The sequence below is a fragment of the Chelonoidis abingdonii genome, chromosome 6 (genome assembly GCF_003597395.2).
Source record: "Chelonoidis abingdonii isolate Lonesome George chromosome 6, CheloAbing_2.0, whole genome shotgun sequence".
In the NCBI taxonomy this organism is placed as follows: Eukaryota; Metazoa; Chordata; order Testudines; family Testudinidae; genus Chelonoidis; species Chelonoidis abingdonii.
The window spans coordinates 6,748,105-6,771,633 of NC_133774.1; the positions used below are offsets into that span (position 1 = coordinate 6,748,105).

The 23,529-nt window shown below is 44.4% G+C and overlaps 1 protein-coding gene across 11 annotated transcripts in view; it reads right to left on the reverse strand.

Annotated features, from left to right (window-relative positions):
• Positions 1–516: 516 nt before the first annotated feature.
• CELF4 (CUGBP Elav-like family member 4) overlaps positions 517–23,529 on the reverse strand; it is an 866,187-nt gene continuing 843,174 nt past the window's right edge. For 8 of the 11 annotated variants that reach the window (XR_012656054.1, XR_012656051.1, XR_012656059.1 and 5 more), the window contains exons 13-14: positions 3,020–3,107; positions 517–1,267 (exon numbers count right to left, since the gene is read on the reverse strand). The gene's annotated coding sequence lies outside the window, so the exon portion shown is untranslated. The remainder of the gene's footprint in view (positions 1,268–3,019; positions 3,108–23,529) is intronic. The other 3 variants (XR_012656052.1, XM_032779828.2, XM_032779827.2) reach the window with 3 other exon arrangements.

A 23,529-nucleotide genomic window follows, 5' to 3' on the forward strand; every position in this document is an offset into this window, starting at 1 on the left:
AATTTGCAGACAGCAGATCATGAAGACATGAAGCATATAGCTGTGTTTTGTTGTTCAAGTTAGAACTACATTTGATAAAAAGACAGCTGTTTTGTTTCCCGTTTGCATTGTCTACAAGAATGGAGTTTCGTTTGTTTATTTTTGTTAATAGCTGGAATGCTTGCAGTTAAAAAAGCTGCCAAAATAGCCATTTCTCTTCTTTTTCTCCTCGATAAATAACAGCATCCAACAGCAATTGGCAGAGAGTAGGAATTTATGCTCAGTCTAAACTCTACAAAAATTACAATTCTACAACATCTTTGTTTTTAGCATTAACGCTAACTTCTATGTAGTATTTTTTTTTTGCTTTTTGTTGTCTAATTTTTTTTTCTATTATATAGGTATTTTAAAGGTTTTTTCTTTTTTTTAAATTCTGTACAACTATTAGGATTTTAAACAGGGAGAGTTAGAAGCATTTACAAACCTTTTTTTTTTGTTTTTTACTATCAACCATCTTTCTTTTCTCTTGGCTATGCCTTTTTATTTATTTACTTTACTTTTTTTTTTTGCTTTTCACAGACGTCATCTTACCTGCTTTGAGCAGCGCGATCCTTACGTATTATACAGAAAACCATATGAAAGTTTCATAGATTCTAATTAATGTATAACCAAAGAACCTCCCAAAGTATCAAAGAACTATTATCTTGCCATTTTAAAAGCATTTAAGCATTTTTTTTAATTTTTACATATTTCTTATAATTGCTCTCAAAAACTGTTTTAGGAACAGCTCAGAGAAAAGCAAAGAACTTCCATATTTTACATACAGCTACAAGTCTGCGATAAAAAGTTTTGTCCTTTGGTCCCTATATAGCTAAGGAATGACAGATAAAGATGCTCAGTGACCATTACCATGGGGTCAACATGGTAGCCGCATCCTTGGTGGCAAACAGGCACTCCTTTGTCCGTATCCAGGTTTGCATTTCCTGTTTGGAGAAAAGCCGCTGTGGTGATATCAATGTCTCTTCAGAAATCCTGGTTGATCTTGTTCCTGTTCTGATTTATTTATTAATTTTTGTTTGTTTCCAGCCTGTGTCCTTCGAAGTCAGCAGACGTGATACTTTTCTTGAAGAAATGTTACGGTCTAAACAATCAAAGAGAGAATAAGTCTGAAGTCTTCAGCTTGATTGATATTTGCTGATATGTCAAAGGTGTAATCCAACAGTTCCTGTTTTTTTTAAATATATATATATATATTTTTTTTCTAAGTGTGGCCCATTCAGCTGCTGCCCTAAAAAAATGAAGAAGATCATTGCAAATTAAACTAAAAAGGCAAAGTAAATGAATAAAAAAAGGCCCTTTAAATTAAAAAAAAAAAAAAAAGCCTGTTCTTTTGGGCCTAATCCTACTCCCGTTGAAAGTGAATGTGTTTTGTTCTCAGATTCAATGGAAACAGAACTGAGCTCTTGCTCTGGAGTTTGTTTTTGAGGTGTGCTCCCACTAAAGTCAATGCAAAATTCTTATGGACTTCACTGGGAATTGGCTCAGACCCAAAGCGAGCAAGGCAGTCAAGATCATGATAAAGAAAAATACAATTGCTGCTTCTGCATTTTTAATAATAGTGATATATATCTATATAAATATATATACTCACATCTATATCTATGTGCAGATATATACTTTGTAAAGTGGCACTTAAAAGAAAAAGCCAGATCACAATCTTGCTTGGCTGGACTTTCTAGTGTGTGAAGGCTCTAGGAAAAATTGCTCTAAATTTTAACTGTGTGCTGTATATGATGATATATGAACTTTCCATGGAGAAATAGCTGTCATTAATGTATATTCCTTTGTGAATGTCAGAAAGTAACACTTTGAACAGGCAATTCATGGGAGGTAAAAGAAAAAAAATCAGTTGGAATGAACTTTTTGAAAAAACTAGTAAAGCTAACATTTCTTAAATAAAAAAGTTATTTAAAAAAATTTAATCATGATCCGACTAGACTTGACATTTAAGTAGGATGCTTAATCATTACGGATTAGCTCTTATCTCTTTCTAGCAAGCAGGTTCTTCTTATACACTGGGTGATTTATCACATCAAGAAACTTAGAAACTGCAAAAGGTCCACTCTGGTGGAAAAGTGTCATGCGGAATATCAATCCATGCTGGCAGGTTTTTCACACTGTTGGTTCAACAAACAGCAAACCGTACACAGCAGTCTAAACAATTACAACACCAAAAATAATAAGAATAATAGAATAAAAAAATAAAAAAACACTCGTCAAGGACCCTTTTTCAGTTGTAAACAAAAAGATGCATTTTGCTTTTTGATCAGGATTATTTTTTTCCCCTCAAAACAATCCCTCCCTTACCCCAAACAAATAATTTGTCAGGAGTGGCTGTAATGTGGAACCTTAGAATTAGGAATTCTTGAAAAGGCACACAAGAGGCCGCGGGCTTTCCTCTAGGTTGCGTTTGGTTGGATAGCTACAGTTTTTAAACTACTGTTGGTATTTTTACTTTTTTTTTAATTTTGGAGAGTGATTTGAAATATCCTAAAGGAAAAAAAAAAGCATCAATTGAAAAAGGCCCCCAATTCTCCGGAAAAAAATAAATAAAATCACAATATTTTTCAAGTGCAAAAAAATCAACCACGCATTTTCTTTTTTCATTTTTTTTTGTAAAATATCTGTACAGTTATAACAATCCCATTTTCTAAAGAATTAGGAATCCATCTTTTTTTTTCCTTCTATGTGACATCTAAAGAAGCATAAAACGCTGACGAGAAATAAAACGACAAATAAAGAAACCACTGCAAGCACCAAACAAAACGAAAATGAGCACAGCAAGAAATTGTGGCAGCACAAAGTCAAAAAAGGCACATGTGATCATGACTGGCCAATCATCAACTGATACAACATCCAAGAAAAATGCTTCAATCACGGCACCTGCACGAAACTTGACGGCATGTCATGCAACCAATTCTTAGCTTGTTACATGACGCCATCATGTCACACTTTCAACTTCGAGTTGATTTGAACTTACGGACTGGGGGACTGTATTCTCCACTTTCATGTCATTACGTGAACTTTTTTCCTAGCTCAGCTCGAGACTGTGGTGGATTTGACTGGCTCTTGGTTGGTTTTGTTGGAATTTGATTGAATGACAAAAGAAGAAAAGATTTTTTTTATATATATATATATTTATATATAGTGTGGAAAAAGGGAAAGGTGGGGGAAGAAGATATATATAAAAATAATAATAATAAAAAGTACCAAACAGCATCAGTCAAAAAGCTCTAGTGAAAATACTTGCAATTAAACGATAAAAGCAAAAGAAGAAAGAAAATGAAACGAAAGAAAGAGGGAAAAAAAATCATGGTGGAGGCCTAGCAGGGGACAAAGACATACTACACACAGTTTATGTGGACACATGAACAACAGTGAACAGTAACAAAATGTTATGCAGTGGCTGCTGAGGAGAGCATGGACTGAATGGATGAGAGCACACACAGGTCGGTTTGCGTCTGGAAAATACATTTGCTGCCAACTGCAGTGGTTTTGTTCTTTCTCCGTGCCACCCCTCCCCGCAAACTCCTGGGAAGTGGCTCTTCAGTAAGGGGTTGATTCAAAGAACATTGGAGCCTTTCTGTTGACTTCAATGGGCTCTGGATCAGGTTCTCAGCTGCTCTGTTTGCATCTGAAAAGCTGAAGGGGTGCTGGAGTAAAAGAAGAGGCACTGCTTTGGTTATTGAGGAAAAAATAACTAGTGTCTGTCCCTTTAAGAGGTTGTAGGATGAGATGCTCAGAACAGCAGCCCAGCTGGTGTGGTATGTGAATTTACTTCCCTGTTTTGATATGGCCTAAAAAATCCAAAATTCTACCTACAGGTCTGATCCCACATCTTCCCTCAGGCAAAATGCCCCTGGACTGCCCATATCCTCCTGACTCTGCAGTCCTCACCAGGCAAAACTGCCTTTAACTTGCTCTGGGAGTTTTGCCTGAATGAGCACTGCAAGGATCAAGTCCCTAAAAGTCACTGCACACAATGAAACATAAAGTAGTGGGCTCAGCCAACAGCTAGAACTACTGTACTTCAGGTGTTTGCTTCCCATCTCATTGGCGGGTTGATTTCTCACCAGCGTGCCTAGTCCTGAAAAGTCACTGCACATCATTGAAATTTCACTGCACATTGATTTGTCACAAGAACATTGTGTTAGACTCTAGTTCTGAAGTCACGCAAGCAGGCCAGAGAGGCTTCTTTCCATTGGCTTTCGTTCAAAGCCAAACTGTGTGTGCTGGCAAGGGGAAGGGTTTATGTTATCCAGCAGAGAGATGGCCCTGAACAAAACCCAGGATCCAAACTCTGGATTTGGCTCCAGCAGCCAGACTCTGCTCTCTTTTACAGCAAGGTAAATCTGGAGTAACTGCATGGATTGCTGCTGTTACACTGGTTTCATCTAGTCTGTGTCACTACCATCGGCCGACCAAAACCCCTGGATCTTGCAAGCTCAAAATTTGAATCTGAACTTGTGTTTGGAGGATGCCTAGTAGAGAGGCGAATGTATGCACCAGGCAGGATTGCGGTTCAGCTCTGTTTGTGCGACAGAAAGAGAGTAGCACTAAAATAAACCTCCCGTTAGTGCTGGTGCATGAGACCTCACCCTCAGGGACTGTAGTAGGGCTGCTGAATCTCACGCTCCACAGTCACCATTAAAAAGTCAGCACCAGTCACACCGGGCCAGCTGGTGAATTCTCATAGACATGCAGCAGAATAAAAAGCTGTAAGGAGTCACTGTATCTCTTAGGGCTTGCACCTGTATTGTGAGTAACACCAGTAGGGGAGAGCAGGTACTGCAAGGTCAGGAGTGCTGAACTGAGGCTTAGCCCTGGTGTACACTGGGGAGGGAGGCAGGATCGAGCTAAGTTACGCAACTTCAGCTACGTGAATAACATAGCTGAAGTCAACGTACTTAGATCGACTTACCACGGTGTCTTCACTGCGGTGAGTCGATTGCTGCCCCTCCCCCATCGCCTGCGCCGCTCATGGTCCTGGAGTACAGGAGTCAACGGGAGAGCGCTCAGGGGGTCAATTTATTGCATCTAAACTAGACACAATAAATTGATCCCCCTGGATTGATTGCTGTCTGCCCATCCGGCAAGTAGTGAAGACATACCCTTACATCTCCTTTCGTCCGCCAAACATGCTGGACAGTGTGGCTAAGCTGGAGCAGAGGGGAAAGGCTGACCCAACACAGCCCACACGCAGCAGCAGGGGCTGGATTGGGACTCTGAGAAGCTGGTCAATGCCTGGGATTAGCCTGCCCTCTTTGCAGGGCTACTCTAGTCCAACATGTTAGCTGAGAAGTTTCCCCTAATATACAGCGAGACCTGGTGGGTGATGTAATATCTTTTATTGGCCCAGTGTCTGTTGGTGAAAGAGCCAAGCATTTGAGCTTATACAGGGTGCTTCTTCAGGTCTGGGATAGGTACTCGGCGTGCCAGACCCGAAGACAAGCTCTGTGTATGCTCAAAAGCTTGTCTCATTTACCAACAGAAGGTGAGCCAATAAAAGCTAGTACCTCTCCCATGTTGTCTCTCTAGTAACCTGGGCCCGACATGACCACACCAACCTACCCTAATGGATGGAATAGGCAGCCACTGTGTGTCAACTTTGGAATGACAAGCATAGTACCTCTGCCTTTAGACTAAAATTTCAGACGTGAATGTGACAACAAATATATACATATATATATATATATACACATATATATACACACATACCTATACATATATATGTATACACACACCTATACATGTATAAATGATTAAAACTCACTGAAAAAACAAACAAATGCATTCAAATAAAAATCAACCAAATCTATTTAATAAGCAGTTCACTTCTCTGGGAGCAGATAAAAGCGCTGAGTATGGCTCAGAGATAAGCCATCCCATTCATGAATAAAGATGTTAGGGTTTTGAAGACAGGGATACAGCCTGATACAGAAATGGGGCCTTTGGGACTTGTGAGACTTAGTTACAAAGTGAGAAGGAGTGCACGCCTTGCGTCCTTGGAGACGGCTACAAGGAGTGATGGTGCAAGGCATCTCTGACAGCTAGAACGCGAGCCGGAGTGTGCCTCCACAGAACAGGCTAAGGCCAACGACGCCCTGTAGTCTCGCACCTGCCAAGCCTCTACTGTGAAGTCTTTTCCAGCAGCCCTTTGGCAATATTCTCATCGACTGTTGAGTCCCTAGTTACTAAGGATGTCTTTTATCAGGGCCCTGAGCCACAGCTGGATTGTGTGTGATTACAGCGGTGACCCTAAAAACATTTCTAGCTCTCTTTGTTACTGCAGCTTCCCTCCCCGGTATTGCCTGGACTCTGCTGTGGGAGAGGACACAGCACATTAAAGGCACCACTGGAGAACTTTCAAGGGTGGCCACTGGCTACGCTTTATTGGCCACAGCCACACTATTAGGTGAAATTCACACCCAGCACAAGACAGTGTGACAGCTATTCCAACCCCAGGCGGTATCTTTGGAGACCACGTTGTACTGTATGTGGGAATGTTCTGTGTAGCATTGTGGGTTAGGGGGTTGAGTTCTACTCCATGAAGGAATTACCACAGCTTCCTTTTGATATAAGAAATGGCCCTTACCTTTGATCCCAGGGGGACCCACCCCTACAGGAGGGTCGGAAGGACTAGAACCTATCAGGGGTCCCGTAGGAATGATGGGCAACTTCTGGTATGAGGGCTCCAGGAGCATTTAGACCCCATTATTATTTTACATGTTTCCTTGATATCCTTGAATACATATGCGCTGCTTTGAAAGCGCTGGATGGGCCCTGGCACAGCACTGTCATTGGAGGTCAGGGCCCTGCTCAGACAGAGGTGATGTCTAGGGTAGGCTTGAGATCCGAGTGGGTGTTTCTGCAGCAGACCACAGGGGCAGCAGGGCGGGGGGCGGAAAGGTGGTTTAAAAGTCCAGTTTCCCACTGAAATGGTGCATGGCCCCTGCGGTGGGCGAATCTTACCTGGGCTGAGTCCTCACGCAGCCCACACAAAATGCCCCAAGTCCTGTCCCAGCATGCATGGGGCTCAGTGTGCAAGCTGCGAGGGAGACTCTGAAGCTGCACTCATCGGTCCTGCTAGTGAGGGGAAGTCATGGTGGGTGTTATGTTCAACTCAGTGGGAGTTTTGCCTGAGTAAAGACTGCAGGATGTTAAAGTTGATGGAGGAAGTAGCTTGTATCGGAACAGCCCCCCTCTCCTCCCCACCCCTTTCTTGCTTTTTATGCAGATTCCTTCAACCCAGTAGTAACACAAAAGCACTCTGCAGTTCTTACTCTCAGGGATGGTCAAGCACGTTTACTCTACAGAATGGACTTGGGTTTCTTGCCATGGCAGACTCATATCGGCCTGGATGTAGAACCAGGGCCCCTCTGCCGTGCCCGCGCTTAGGACTACACCATCTCCTATGGACTGCTGTTAAATCCAGGTTTATGATTTGCTCCCTTTGAAGTCAAGGGCAAAACTCCCACTGACTTCAATTGAGGAGGACCGTTCTTGTCAGTATTGAATATTTATGAGCGAGGTGGGGGCCCTATTATGCTAGGTGTGGTACAAACAGAGAGGTAGACATGGTCTTTGCCCCCACAGCGTTTACCATCTAAGGAAGAGCTGCTTTTGCCATGCCGGAGAGGCCAGCTGGCCCCCTTTGGTCATCGCCTCAGACAAACCGCTCCACCTGCTGCTTTCACAGTGTCCCGTCTGCACGGGGCCGCTGCCCTGAACTGATGCACAGGCTGCTGGCATCTCCTCTACCAAACAGACAACACCCTATGACTGGCACCACGCTGCTTTATTAGCACTGGGCCCATCCCAAGTACTGCTGCTACAACTTTTATACCACACCATACACACACATGCAGCTAAACATCATACTCCCAGCTACACAGCCCCATTCAGATATACAGGGTCCAAAGACTCCACTGCAAGCCCATAGCTTTTGGAAATGAGAGTTTTGTGTGTGTGTGTATGAGAGAGAGAGAGAGAGAGAGAAATGTACATGCACATGCTATATGTGTAAATATAATATATGCAAATATTGACTGCCTGTGAGGCTGTAGCTATAAAATATTGTCCGGGGTGGGTTTGGGGGGGAGGGGAGACAAACCAACAACCCAAGCACTGGTGTGTTGCATGTTCAAGCGGGGGAAAATTACATTTTCTCCTGCGTGACGGTTCTTTATAGCTGTTGCTTTGGGGAGGGGCGGAGGGAAGCAATATTTGGTTCATTACACCCCAAGCTCTCACACTCTCCTGGCCTATCGCTACACCTGTTTTGTCTTTTCTCTGATTTCCTGTAGCAATTTCGCTCTCCTGGGACGTTTCTTTCTGATGCTGGTGCCTTATTGTCACCCTCCCAGCCCCCAAACTCGGCTTGACCAGGCTAGCTGTGCTCTACTCCTTGTCTCGCCACTGGCAAAGCAGCTGAGGTGTTACACACTTGCCAAAAGCTCTTGAATGGCCATAGCACAGCGTGGGACAAAGCAGGTGTGTCTGATTGGGGGTAGGCCGGTGTGGCAGAGGGGTCCCAATCCCAGTGTTAAGTCCTAGGTCACCATTTCATGGCGACTGGCCATTTCCACCAGACTATAATGGATGTTAGCACCTCACCTGGTCTTGTGTGTGTAAGCAGAGTCAGGATGAGCTGTATCCTGACACCTGGTGGTGAATTGTATGGAGTGTGGAAAAAATGTCAAGAATCTCAAAGGGTGTGGAAAGATTTGCATTGGCATCCACCTCTCCAACTTAGCATAAGCCCACAGCAGCTTGGGATGGTGATTTTTAACAGCTCTGGGATCCCCAATGGCTTTGTTATTGGGGCAGGAGGAAAAAAAAAGTCTGTCACCCTGATTGTGTGAATGGGGAGCTGTGGGACTGCTTTTGGTGACAGAATGACTCAACTACAGTTTGGGTGGTAATTGCTAGACAAGGGACATGGGTTCCTTTCAAAATGCAGCTGAATTGAAGAGAGGTTGGGGGCATTTCTTGCCTGGTGGTGCAGTTGCCTTGGTGGAGCCAGAGGCACCATTGTTCCATTCTCTTCCTCACTGTGAAATGTCAGAGTTTTGATTTTTAGTCCTTTAAGAATCCTAGTTACAGAATTACTGAGCTGACCTCGCGTTGGAAATGGTGCCCCTAAGCACTGGGGCTCCCCTAACTATGTGCTGAAGATCACTAGAGCTGAAATCAACAAAAGAGCTGAAATTACTGAGGCTGAGAACACTGAGTATGTGCAACTAGTGGGGGAGCCTGAAGCTAACTGGCAGAACAGAGCAGCTGGCGGAGTTGGAGCAGTTGTGGAGATGGCCTGGAGCGGACCACGGGAACAGCTGGTGGAGCGAGGCCAGCTGGCAGAGTGGAGTAGCTTGGGAATGGGTGGAGGTGGCCCCCACGGAGTGAGGGAGCCGAGCAGTTTGCAGGGACAACTGGAGCAGCTCACGGGGGAAGCTGGTGGAGCGGAGCCAGTTTGTGAGGACAGCTGGAGGAGCAGAAGTGGAGCGGTTGGTAGGGCGGAGCAGTTCATGGAAAGGCGGAAGAGAACCCACGGAATGCAGGGAGTTGGCCTGGACCCGTAACGTGCCCTTTTCATCAGGCTGGGGGGAGGGACCTCTACTAGTAAGACTGCTGAATTCTGGGGTGGCATATGACGCAGAGACTTTTGGGTTGGTTGGACTTTGGTTGATTGGACTTAAGACCCTAAAGGGAAAAGGACATTGTCAAATGTACTTGGGGCGTGGGTTTTTGTTTATGGTTTGTGTTATAACTCTGTTTGTGGTGTTTCTCCAGAGGGATGCCGCATTGATTCCTTCCTTTATTAAAAAGGTTTTGCTACACTCAGACTCCGTGCTTGCGAGAGGGGAAGTATTGCCTCCTAGAAGCGTCCAGGAGGGTATGGTATGTAAGTGTCCTGGGTCACTGGGTGGGGGCTCGAGACGGTTATGCATTGTGTTACTGAAACGGAACCCCTGGATACTGAACCCAGCCCTTATTGCTGCCAACTCAGAGGGGCAGAAGGGTTACATGTGCAAGGTGAGAGCTGTTATTTAAAAACACAATAGGTTTTTTTTGACAGAAGATTCATTTTTAACAAATTAAGGACAAGGCTACAATAAAGATGGGTGTGTGTGTACATTTATATACCTGTATATGCACATGTATGCAAAATATATATGTACACTCTCCCCCCATAGGGCTACAGTCTACCATCTATCTTAGAGATGGTCAGAAAAATGCCAATGAAACGTTGTTTTCTTTGGAATTTGCTGATTTTGATGAACGTCACATGGAACACGGGCAGGATTCCATGCTGGATAGGCTGTTGGCAATCCCCAGCTTTCCAGGGCAGCCCTCCATGCAGAGTGCTTTGGTGTCAGGGACCTCAGGGCTCCTAGGCTGTCTGACTCCTGGGGGGCTGGTGCCTTGGCTCCCCAACTTCAGTGAGTTGGGCAAGCTGGGAAGCGAGCTGCCTTGGGCTTCGGCCAGCCCAGGAAACAAACGGGCCTAGGAGTTGGGGAAGTGTGCAAGCCCCAACTCCCAGCCTGGCTGCGTCAGGGAGCATATTGTGCTTTGACACACCATCTTTTAGGGTTTTCAGAACAACATATTGAGGGATTCCAGACCTGTGAACATTTTCATCTTGTCTGAAAACAATTTCCAAAACCTGGAAAATTGACACTGAAATGTTGTTTCCTGGTCAGCGCCATAGCGAGACAGACAATTACACAGATACAGCCACACATGAACATTAATGCTAAATCTAGTGCGCTTAGTCAGGTGATGAAAACCCAACCTCTGGCGTTCTAATACTACCACTCTGTGTCCTTGGGCAAGACAGTTGCCCTCTTTGCCTCAGTTTCCCCATTGGTAAATTAAAGCTGATAATAATATCTATAATGGCTTTCATCCACAGATCTCAAGTAACCCTACATCCTTTGTGGGGATGTTCTGGGCATTTTTTTTTTTACTTAATTATGTTACGCTTGGAGATGGTCAAAAAAATTACAATAACTGTCCTTGGTCAACCTGCTTTGTTGGTGTGGGAGGGCATCACGGTCAGCTGTTTCGTTGGTGTGGGGAGGCATTTAGAAGAAGGGCTATGGAGAGGTAGGGCTTGAACCTGTCACCAGTAGGGGGAGTAGAGAGGCCTCCTGAACCCAGAGCCAGGACAGGCTGAAAAAGGCTGGCTGTGAGAGACCTCAGCTCAGCTCCATGCAGGCCTGACAGGCCTGTCCAATGTATGAGTGTCATGCCATGTGTGGGCACTTCCAGATGAGGAAGCAGGAGCTTAGGAGTGCCACGTACCCCAGTCACTCCCCTGTGGAATGGCCCAGCAGTGGGAACAGTGTCCCGGCCCACAGCCAGCATTCCCCATCTCATGCAAAATCAGTTGGTGTGGAAGGCAGTGCATGTTTCCTCACTCATGGTTTCCCCAAGCGCCCCAAAGATGCTACTTATGCATGGCCCACAGAGACTGTCGCAATTGTATGCGGCAGCATGTCAGCAGTGACCATACAGGCAAAAGGAATTGCAGCGGCTGCATGGATTGCCTAGGTGAATGGTACTGGAGGGACTAGAAAGCAGGCAGCAGTCAGCAGCTGGCCTCACCCAGCCTTAGTCATGTGGGCTGGAACAGCTCCTATTTTTGCAAAGTACCACAGATCTTGAACATCCACCTGGGTAGCCTGGCGGGGACGGGTAGAAAGGGTCCTGCTTTTGTGTCTCACGGCAAACAGAGAGTTTAGTCCCAGGGCAATACTCTCTTCATGGCTGCTGAGTGCTAGGCAGGAGATGAAATGTAGAAGCTGCTCTGCCACACCTAATAAGGGTCTTTATTATGCCAGGGTGTTAGATCAAGGTGGCATCAGGGAGTTCATTAGCTCCCAAGCACCATGACAACATTTTAATTTAAAAAAGCTGCACACGCTTGAAAAGCAGTTCTAATTGGGAAGCTGGATGTGTGGCTCAGCACCTGCTCTTGATTTGTTTGTTCTGGATTGACACAAAATGCTACAAATCTTGATGCTTTAATATTCTATTGTTGTTGCTAAGGGAGAGGCAGAGATGCTGCACCCCAGCTTTACTGCTCTGAGGATTTCAAGGAACTTGATAGAGATCCGTTCACTGACCGCAGGAACCCCAGCTAGGGGTGTGTGGCCACGGGTGTGGTCCTTGGACAAGCTGGGGCACTCTGGCTCTCATTCAGTTACATGGAATACAGTGGCCCAAAGCAGCTTGCCAGGCGTGAAAGGGGAAGTGATTTACACAAGGTGACCCCCATCCTCTAAGCTTGCAGGGGAGGAGCTCTCTGTGGCTCACATTGCTGAGGTAGTGGAAGGGACATGTGGACGTGTCATGGGTGTTGCTGGTGGGTCTGTGCACAGCGTTGGATGTACAAGTCCACAATGAAGAAAAGCAGCAGCTTTGTCTGCAGTTCCTGCCCTAAACCTACACAGCTGCCCCCGACCTTGTGCCTCTCCTCCAAGCTCTCATATGCAGTATCCATGCGCAATGGCCTTTTGCCTGGGCTGTCCTTGCAGACTCGGGGCTTTACAGGGCCTCTGCCCTGGGGCTGAGGGATGGTAGGGTTGAGTGCAGAGGAAAGGGATTCCATTGTCTCCAATGGGAGCATGTATGGGACCAGCTCTCTTCCTATGTAAATGTCAAAACTCCCACTGACTTCAACGGGGCACAAATGGACCCAGTCCTGCTAGTGCAGGAGTCAGGGAACAGGAACAGGCCCATTAATAATTGCCTTGCCTTCTTTGGGGGTGACACTTTGCTCTTCACCCATCCAGGACTCTCTGAACAGGGAACAATGGACTGTCATCTGAGTGACTTTTTGCCAAGATTGGCCAGTGGCAGGGCTAGGAAAGGACCACATAATGCCTCATTACCTGCCCTATCAGCCCAGTCCAGTACGCACAGACTCTCTTGTCTGTGAGACACAAGGGAATCTTTCCCAGGGCATGGGGACTTCCTGAGCACCCAAACCTGAGCTATCCAGGTTTGGTCAGCTAAGCAGCCCCCCGGCCCGAACCATCACAGAGCCAGGAATATGCTACTGCTTGCAACACCCCATTACGGCATCTGATATTTTATTTTTCTGCCTGCAGCTTCAATTTACCTTCAAGGGGGACAGCGCAATTACCTAAAACTATTTCCTGCTTCGTTTTAATTGCTCTAAGACTGGAAGGCACCTCCAGCTACAAACAGTAAGGTGAAAATTAGTGCCCTAAATATTTCAAATTGATGAAAACGTGAGATGGCTCAATGAACATTCACAGTCCTGTTAATTACTAAATGGTATTCATTTTGGGGTTAAAAACACAAGAAAACAAAACGTCAAAGACCCACTCTGTGATGTGTCTGAAACATACTCATTCACCCATGAGGCTTTAACTCCAACATGGGCTTGAGAAGAATATAACAAGAATCTTTCATACTTCTGGAGCACCTTCCATCCCATCCTGTACAAATGGTCATGAATTAGGGCCTGATGCCAAACACACTTACCTATGTGAATAACTTTACTGATCTATCTAGGGTGACCAGACAGCAAATGTGAAAAATCGGGACGGGGTGGGGGGTAAAGGTGCCTATATAAGAAAAAGACCCCAAAATTGGGACTGTCCCTATAAAATCAGGACAGCTGGTCACCCTAGATCTCTCTATGGTACTTATCTAGCCCCCATGACTGTTGGTCTCTGAAAGCCTCATGATCTTTACTGTATTTGCCCTCACAACCTCCCTGTGAGGTATGATGGTGCTACTATTTTGAGGCTGAAAGATACTAGAGTTGTAAAGCTAGGTAGGCACCTAATACCCATTGATTTCAATGGGCATTAGGCACCTAAAGAGGATCTGGGCCCAACTCTATACTTATCCCATGAGCCGCGGACTATGTGTTTTCCCGAGGCTGGTGGTTGTGTGCTTCTCATGCACTTTCACTGTCTAGTGGAGTTCCCAGAGAGTGAAATCTGTGAGCTTATCGGCTACTGTGGATGAAGTCCCACAGTAACTGTACAGAGGTACAATTTTACTTCTTTATCACCACAATGAATCTCATCTACACTCAGACAGGAACCGCTTGTGTCAGAGAACTGACTGGTCTCGGAAAGGGCTTGCGCCTGCAAGGCTCCTCGACCATTCCTGGGGAATTCGGGAGTACTCTCCTGCTACTGTTACAGGGACAAGCTGCAGAACAAAGAACCTCACTGATGGCATACAAGCTTATTCGCTCCATTACTAGACCTACCACAAGGCAGTCATCGGCTCCTCCTTCCTCTATAAAAGCCTGCACTGCACTTCTCTAGAACACACCGAAGAACATTCAAATAGCTATGGGCATGCTCAAGTGTGGCCCATCCGTCCTCTTGGAAAGCTCACTTCCAGCTGGCCAGCAGTGGGTGAGGCGCTGGTCTCCACTAAGAGCATCGGGTTTCGCCATTTCAGAGAAAGGTTATAGGCGAGAACGTTAAGTTACTTGCCAAGTATGCACCACCTTCCTTCAGGGCCGGCCCGACAGCTTCCGCTGCCTCCATCCCTCCACTTGCTTAGACAAATGGTTTTCAATCTGTTTGGGTTCATGACCCAGAAAAGGGCCGAAAACTTGCCCCTTGACCCACAGCTGAGATGAGGTCAAGGATTTGCACCCCCAGCTCTGTGTGCAAATCGGAATCCTGCTGTGCACAGGTATCTTGGAGAGGTAAAGAGGGAGGGCCAAGGTGCTGAGAGGATAAATAACTTCTGATGACTCCTGAATGGTGAACATTATAGGGTGGAGTAGCCATTGTCCTGCTCAGAGTTTAAACCAATGCAAGTGCATCTGCAACATTACCAAGTCAGAATGGGAGCCTTTCACACCCACTTTGCATTGATGTAAATGATTGACAAGGAATCAGGTTCTATCTACCCATGAAGGCTGGTTACTGAGCTGCGGGAGAGGACTAGAGTCTCCATGATAATGCATTGGCCCTGCTATCTGTGCTGTAGCATATGCAACGTTGCTAAGCAGATTTTTAGTGGCAAAGAGAGCATTCATTTAATCCATCTGTTCAGATCTTGGGATCTTTGTCTGGATTTCATGGTCGTGAGGATATGGCTCCCCTGTATTGTTGGTCATGGTTATGGCACCTGGGGTAGTCTAGCCTCGGAGTGACTGTCCCTCCAGCAAAACCCTACCTGCATTACTGTGTCCGCTCTATTTCTGCTCTCCTCCATGTGTGTCTGGGGGTATATCCCACAGTTTTTCATGCTGAGACACTCTAGGCTTCTTTCCCAGTCAATGTCCTCAATTGTGAGCGAACTTGACCATCGAGTGGGGAAACTGTGGGAAGGCGGTGGAAGACTGAGTAATTTAGCCTGTGTTCTCACTGCAAAGTGGGTAGGTTCTTGACCGTGTGAAAGCAGAGCCTGGGTTCTAACCCCTATCTCCAGCCTGATAAGCTAGCCAGGGTTTAAGTCATCTCTAATCTCAGGTCACAGGGTTTTGTGTGTGGATTGGAGGGGTTCTGGGCTAAAACCTGGCTAAGTGCCTGGGTTGACTCTGCAGTGAAGATGTAGCTTGCATCTTCAAACAGCCCTCTTCTGTCCATCCTAACCTGGAGGTCATCTTTCTGAAATTAGGAAAAAGAAAAATGCCCTGTTCTCCACTGGGGCCTGAGAAACAGCAGTCAGAGCGGCAGCCTGTGCCTCTCTGATGGATTCCGCCTCAGCTAAATGAAATTAAGATTTCAGCAAACAAGCCCCAATTCCACTGTACCAGGAGAACAAATGACATCTGATAATTGCTAACTCCTTTTGCTCATTCTTTGCTCTGTTCACCCCATCAGTCTCTGCAGATTATGTTTTCAGCTGCGTTTAATGAACGTCATTTATTAAACTAACACCAGGGTTCTGCTCTGGCCTCAGACAGATGGGCTCACTAATATGAATCATTTTGGTCAATTGGATTATTTTGATAGGGAACGGATCCCTGCCACTCTGTGGAACACAACACAAACAAACACGGATGCCTTGCCTCCGGTCGTGACCATACGCAGTTGGTGCTCGTTCGGCGGCAGCTTTGTTGCCCGCGTTCGAAGTGGCATCATGGTATTGCTATCACTTCCTTTCTGCTATCTCAGGTAAAAATAAATAATAAAGACGCACACTCATTTTGTTCCCGATTGTTTAAATGGACAGTAAATGCCTGGCTCACTAGGCAGCAGGGGGACATGCATCATCACTGTCTTTCGTGTGCTTAACAGACGCACAGTCAACCAGATTAGTCTTCTCCTTTGTCACTGCAAATAGCACTTATTCTAATGTGTAACAAAGCAATCAAAATAAATATCCCCCCTCCCATTCTCCTTCACACTGACCCCAGAGAAGATAGGCAAAGTTATTTGGTGAGTGGTCTTACATCTCCCCTACTCCTGGTCAAATTAATTGGGGAAGGTAAAGGGACATTGTTTACAACAGCTACGTGTTGTAAAGGTGTTCGGTGCTATTTTAATAAAAGGAAACAGAGATAAAATCCCTCTGAAATCTTCCACATGGAGATGCACCCAGCCTTTGTTTCAGGATTTTAGTGCTAAGAACTTTTTAAACTTTAGAATAATGTCTTATGTTCAGGGATCTATCTATCTATCTAATCTAAACACATAACCCATTTTATAAAGAACAAACAAGCCAGTGCGGTTACATTACCAGTTTCCAATCCACCAAAGGTTGTATCATGCGTGTCGACAGAAATCAGACAGGCAACAAGGTATACTAACGCATACCATGTGTGACTTCAACTACCTGCATATAAACTGGTCAAATGATGCAACAGGAAAGGTTTAGAAATACACCGGGCCAGGTCATCAGCTGGTGTAAATCAGCATAGCTCCATTAAAGGCTGATTTATACTCGTTGATGATCTGGCCCAACATATACCGACACCTTCAATGGTTGCTATTCAGCCCAGCAAATTCTAGTGCACGCGGGTGGAGAGATTCTCCTCAGTTTAGTTCTCAGTTACACACAGGAGTTGGTTCAAGAAGTCACCATGGTGGAGTGCCTGTATAACAGTGACCACAATATAATTAAGTTGAGCAGTCTTGAGGAAGGAAAGGTGGTGTCACCAAACTTTCAAAAGAGGAACTTAAAAAACATAAATCACAAAGATGCTCAATTACAAAGGCTCTAAAAGCAGCACAGAGTCCTGTGGCACCTTATAGACTAACAGACGTACTGGAGCATGAGCATGCATCTGACGAAGTGGCTATTCACCCACAAAAGCTCATGCTCCAATACGTCTGTTAGTCTATAAGGTGCCACAAGACTCGTTGCTGCTTTTACAGATCCAGACTAACATGGCTACTCCTCTGATAAAAGGCTCTAAAGCCAAACCAAAAGAAATTAAAATCCCTAGATTTGGCTACAGAAATGGAAGGGCCCTCCTGGTTATAGAGTCTAGTTCCCTGCTAGCACAGGCAACCTCCATCATATAATAGGAACCCTGTTTGGAATGTTATAGACATTTCAAGAATTTACTCCCCAAAAGCTAATTTCCAAAACATTTGAAGAAAAAGAGGGAAAAAAAGGCTTTTTCGCCCTGCTTCCTCCCACCCCAGCATACAGTCCGCTATGAAACAGCAATGTGTGACATGTAAGGAGGAAGCACAGAGGAGAAAACAGAGCATGAAAAGCACATACTTATTATATTTCACAGACATCAATGAAATGCAAAGTTTGAACATGAGTGGAGCGCTTCCTCAGAGATGGGTGAAGAAAAAGTTTTATCCAGCAACCTGAGTTAAATTTTAGCTGACCTACAGCCCATGGTTTGCATGGGCTACAAAACAATCTGGCCCACTCTGTTTGACAGTGCTTAAAAATCAGGAATAGTCTAGTCTCTTTCTTTTGGGGGGGAATGCAGCCTTTTAAAAAAGATTTTGTTTTTTTTTACAGAATTCTACAGCCATGATCTGATGACCTGATCCAAAACTCACTGAACTCAATGACATGATGTCTGTTGGCTTAACTGGGCAATGAATCAGGCCTTAAAGATCACAACAGTGATCACATTATCGCTGTAGTGATTTTAATAAAGGTGGGACAGCCTTGAAAAATTCTGTGCCTGAACTCACTATGAGAGAAGGGTTTTTTTTTTGTTTTTTTTTTTTTTTAATGAGCGATTTAAATATCATTTGTTTTTCATTGCTGGGGTAAAATACAGGGTAGCTGGTAAATGTCCACCACAACTTTGCCAGGCCCTGTAGTGAGTTTATGTTATGTGTGTGGTGGGGAAGATCTCTAATTTTATTGGTTTGGTCCTATACTTGCAATAGGAGGGGGAACCCCGCCCCAGCAATGAACAGGGAATCTGATTTCCAGCAATTGCCACCTGAGTGTCTGGAGGAGCTCCAGGGATGGCCAAGGACTGAGCTCACACTTCAGAAATGGGTATCTCAGCTCTGTTAAAAGTGTGTTTCACTTAATCGCAAGAATCCATTGGGATGTAAAAATGTCAATGCAGAGATGTTTTGGAAAGCCCATAGAATGGCCAGGACCCTGATGTTACATCCCAGTGAACATTAGTAAATAATTAAAATACCCTTTAGCGTAATTTAGAATTGAAATGATAATTGGGCCAAGCAGGGCCTCAACTGGTGTAAACTGGTGTAGCTCCATTGACTTAACCCCCCCATTGACTTAGTGGAGCTGCCAATTTACTCTAGCTGAGGAGATGGTTCCATTATCAAAATGGCTATTAACTTTCCGGGGCACGTGCACTCTGCTCTTATTCATTGTGCTGCTCAGTTGGGAACTACTTAACGGCTGCCATTCCAGTTCCCCCCTCTTGTTTATTGTTTGATCCAGTCTTACAGGAGGGTTGGGTGAAGCTCTGCTGCGTGTAAGAATGGAACCACTTGAAATAAAAGCTACCTTTTCCCCAACTATAGGAGGAAAGATATCTAGGAGACCCTGTTCACACCTGAAGTCTTCAGGTGTGTGCTACATCTGAATCAAATACTTCAGAGCCTGGAATATTGATATTCACTTGTAATCTGTCACAGTTACCACCCTCACGAATAATTCAAATATGCAATTATTGCATTTGATATACCACTGGAAGCCACTGTGCGAATGAGAAACGGTTCTAGTGCAGCTGATTGTATGTGCCTTCCAAAACCATAAGGGCATCAGTTGAAGATGCTCATGTTGATGGAGGCTTCATTGCATCATCTTATTAAGATTCTTGCCAGTTCCCAGAGCAGAGTAAATTTCATGGAGTTTGTTACGCTCCTTTCCTTTGTAGCTACTTTTTAAGCACTAGCAACTACAGCTCTGCAGTGGGATTGAGACCTGTGGGTCTGGCAGGACCCACTGCCATAATAGTGGGACTGGGTAAAATGTACATTGTTGCAGGTAGGATCAGTGGGCAAAACCACCAGACTGCAGTAATTTGCAGGAAAATGCTAAATTGCTTGTCTTCATAGAATGTCAGGGTTGGAAGGGACCTCAGGAGGTCATCTAGTCCAACCTCCTGCTCAAAGCAGGATTAATCCCCAGACAGACTTTTGCCCCAGGCCCCTAAATGGCCCCCTTAAGGGTTGAACTCACAATGCTGGGTTTAGAAACCCACTGAGTTATCCCTCACCCCACCCCACCCAATAGAATTTCAGCGATATCAAGCAACTATTTTTAATACTTAAGTGTAAGCAAGGGATAGAAAGAGATTTAATGTCTATTATAACAGGAGCTAAAACATTTTTTACATGATTTAACAAGATTTGTGGTAAAATTGTGTCTGAATTCTGTTTATATATATATATAATATATTAACTGACTATGGTATTTTTTTAGTAGCATGGGGGAATTTTTCTGTCTTGGATTGGTGGGATCCCTGATTTTTGTGGCTGGGAGAGAGCTAAAAGTACAAGAAACAATGCGGGAGCAGGTGGGACAGGGACAGAATTTAAAAAATAGTCCCGCGCAGGGCTCTCCTAGCACCCACCATATACTGTTTCACAGTCTGGTTCTGCAGTAACTCTGAAGAACTTCCTGACGGCCATAATAAGATCTGGCCATTTTCAGCCTGCCAAAATGTGCTGTGAATTGACCGGAGCGATGTAAGTCACAAGGGGACCTGGAATCCTTTAAACGTTGACTTTATTTTGAGTTTCAGGTTGTCCGCATTACTGCCCCTGCTAATTCACTTTTCTTTAGGACCAGCTCACAGTGCCCTGACCTTGGCATGTATTGTCAATATCACACTTTAGCTGACAAAAATAATGTTTGTGATGGAGATACAGTTATACTTCTGGAACCAGCAGAGAAGGAGATAGACAGGAAGAGGGAACTGACAGACATACAGCTGTCTGCTGTGGTGGATTTATTGTTCTGGCTGCAACACTAACATGAAAGTGAGGCTTTGCACTGGGGAAGGGCTCAAACTTTTAAAGGGACAGGACATCATCTTTCTAAATCTTACTTTAAAAAACTTTCCAAACACATATACATTATCGTTTACATGGCTAACATGGAACACTATATAACCCAACTGAAAGTTGCGTGGACTACTGCAGACTCTTAAACTGCAAGGTATTATTCTGCCCCGGAATAGCAACTTACTAACTAAACAATTTTTAATTTCAGGCACACAACTGATTTTCTCATTCTTTTGGGCTAAATATGGTGATGGTGGTGCAGCAGTGTTATGAACAACAGGACAAGTTGGTGGCAAGAAATCAGCTGGAGCTGGTATAGAATCAACTGGATCTGATACCAATGTTTCTTCCACAAACTCATCAAAATTAGGAGTTGTAATGGAAGGAGACTCAATTGGAGGAACAGAAAGTCCTACTGAACCATCCCCAGAGTCGGGTACTAGTTGAGGCTGCAACTAGTCCATATGTTATTTCCAGAAAGTACCAGGTCCTGTTCATTTTACAAGTTTTCCAGGTACTCCGTTTACTCCACAACCATAGCTGCAAGTCCATACTAATTCTCCAACTTGAAAAGAATGATGACGAGTCTCATGTTGACAATCAGCTTGCATAGCTTGGGATTTGGCTACCCGTGAGGCAACATCAGGATGTAGCAGGTTTCAACAAGTACACAAAGATTGCTCCAAGAAAAGAGTTGCAGGTGACTCTTAGATGTTAGCGTGTGGTGTGTTTGTGTAGACAAGCAAGAAATTGTCCAATTTCTGCTGATGACTCAGAATAGACTTGTTAACTTTTAAGGCATGTTTAAGTGTTTGTACAAAGAATTCTACTAGTCTGTTTGCAGCAGGATGGAAAGGAGCTGAGCATATGTGCTGAATTCCATTTGAAGCTAGGACCCTCTACAATTCTTCAGAACACAGTTGAGGTCCATTGTCACTCACCAACTGTAACAGTAAGCCAAACTGGCCAAACAAGGTCTGAAGATGTCCAGTAGTAGCTGTAGTAGAAGTCATTCTGAAAACTTCTGGCCATTTTGACTATGACCAAAAACATATAACCTTCCAAAGGTCCAGCAAAGTCCACATAAATACGTGTCTAAGGAGACTGAGGCCACGGCCCTGAGCTGGACCATGATCATGCTGAATTTGCTGACACGTAGCATAGCACTTCAGTCTCTTTGTCAGTCTCTTTGTCAATCTCCAGCTACCAGACAAGACTCTGGGCTATGGCCTTCATTGGCATAATGCCAAGATAACCTTAGTGAAGAGCTTCGAAAACCTGAGATTGAAGTGATTTTGGAATGATCACTCACATTCACCATAAGATATAACCGCGATTCACTGATAATTCATGTTGACATGACATTAATTGTGTAAACTGGGGATTTTTTTGATCCAACACTGTACCCTGTAGTACCATCCCCTTCACAAGAGAAAGCACATAATACATAGTAGTTTCACTGTTGATGTCAGTACTAGTGATGGGTAACCTACCCATCAAATTGAGATAGAACACTTTTTCTGAAGTTTCTTTGGGTCAACGAGAACTTTACCATGGTCGGCATGAAAGCCCATAAACATTCCATGCTGAATCCTTTTATGGCACTGAAGAGTATAGGAATGAGCTGAAAATAGCGGTGCCCATTGTTGCATATGAGCAGCAGCTAATGATGAAATTCCACATTTCAGTTCAAAAACTGAAAGTAATGGACGATGCTCCATCAGCAAGGTAAAATGTCTACCACACAGATGGCTATGCAACTTCCAAATCTGAAGCTAATGCTGAGACAGCATCTTGCTCTATTTGTGCAGTTATTCTCTGGAATAGTGAGTGTTTATGATGTAAAGGCAATTGATTTCTCCATGTCATTAGAAAAAACTGTGAGAAAGAATCACACCCACTCCATATGGTGAAGCACCACAAGCCAATTCCAACGGTAGAGAAGCATCAACATGCATAAGAACTTCAGCTGATGTCAACAGTTTCTTGGCTTCCTTAAATGTACACTCACACTCTTCAGCAGGGCTGGATTTACACCTTACACAGCAACTTTAGCAACTGGATTTACACCAAGACACATCACCTTTAGCGCCCCCACCCTTGCCTACAGTTGACCTTTGTGTTTTCTGTAAAAAATGAAAACTTTTAAGCCACTTTTAACTTTTAGGCGCCCCTAGGCATGTGCTTACTGTGCCTAAATGGCAATCCAGCCTTGCTCTTCAGACCGTTTCCATTTTTAATTTGCTTGTAGGAGTTCATGTAAAGGTGCAAATACCATCACCAGATTAGGCAGAAAATCACCATAGTAGTTAAGTAGTCCTAAGAATGAATGTATCTGGTGATGGCACTTAAAGAACAACCTTCTCTTTCTCTGGTGATTTCCTTAAACCCAAGGCATCCATTACATGTACAAGGTGTTCAACTAAAGGTTTGAAAAATGTCACATTTGTCTGACGTACTCTGTCTATGGTCTTCCAAATGCTGCAAGACAGGATACAAATTTTGAAGATGATCCTCTTGATTATTCCCTTTAACAAGGATGTCCAAATTGCACTTTGAACTCCATTCAGTCCCTTCAGAATCTCACCTTTGACTTTCTGGAACATGGCAGGTGCTGATGCAATACTGAAAGGCCACCTGTTGAAACAAAATACGCCTTTTTGTCTGTTGATTTGAGATATTTGTGAGATGCTGAATCGATCTCCATTTGTAGGCATGCATTGAGCAAATCCACTTTACTGGAACACTGTCCACAGCTGAGAATAGCAAACAAATCTTCAATATTAGGTGGTGGATACTGATCTGCACATAAAACTGGATTCAGTGTCACTTTAAATCTCCACAATTTCAGAATGACCCATCCTTCTTGATCAGTGGTACGATGTGTGTAGCCCACTCACTGTGTGAACCCAGTGACAAGACTCCAGTGTTCACTAAGGCCTGGTCTACACTACGCGTTTAAATCGATTTAAAGAGAGTTAAATCGATTTAACGCTGTACCTGTCCACACTACAACGCCCTTTATATCGATATAAAGGGCTCTTTAAATCGATTTCTGTACTCC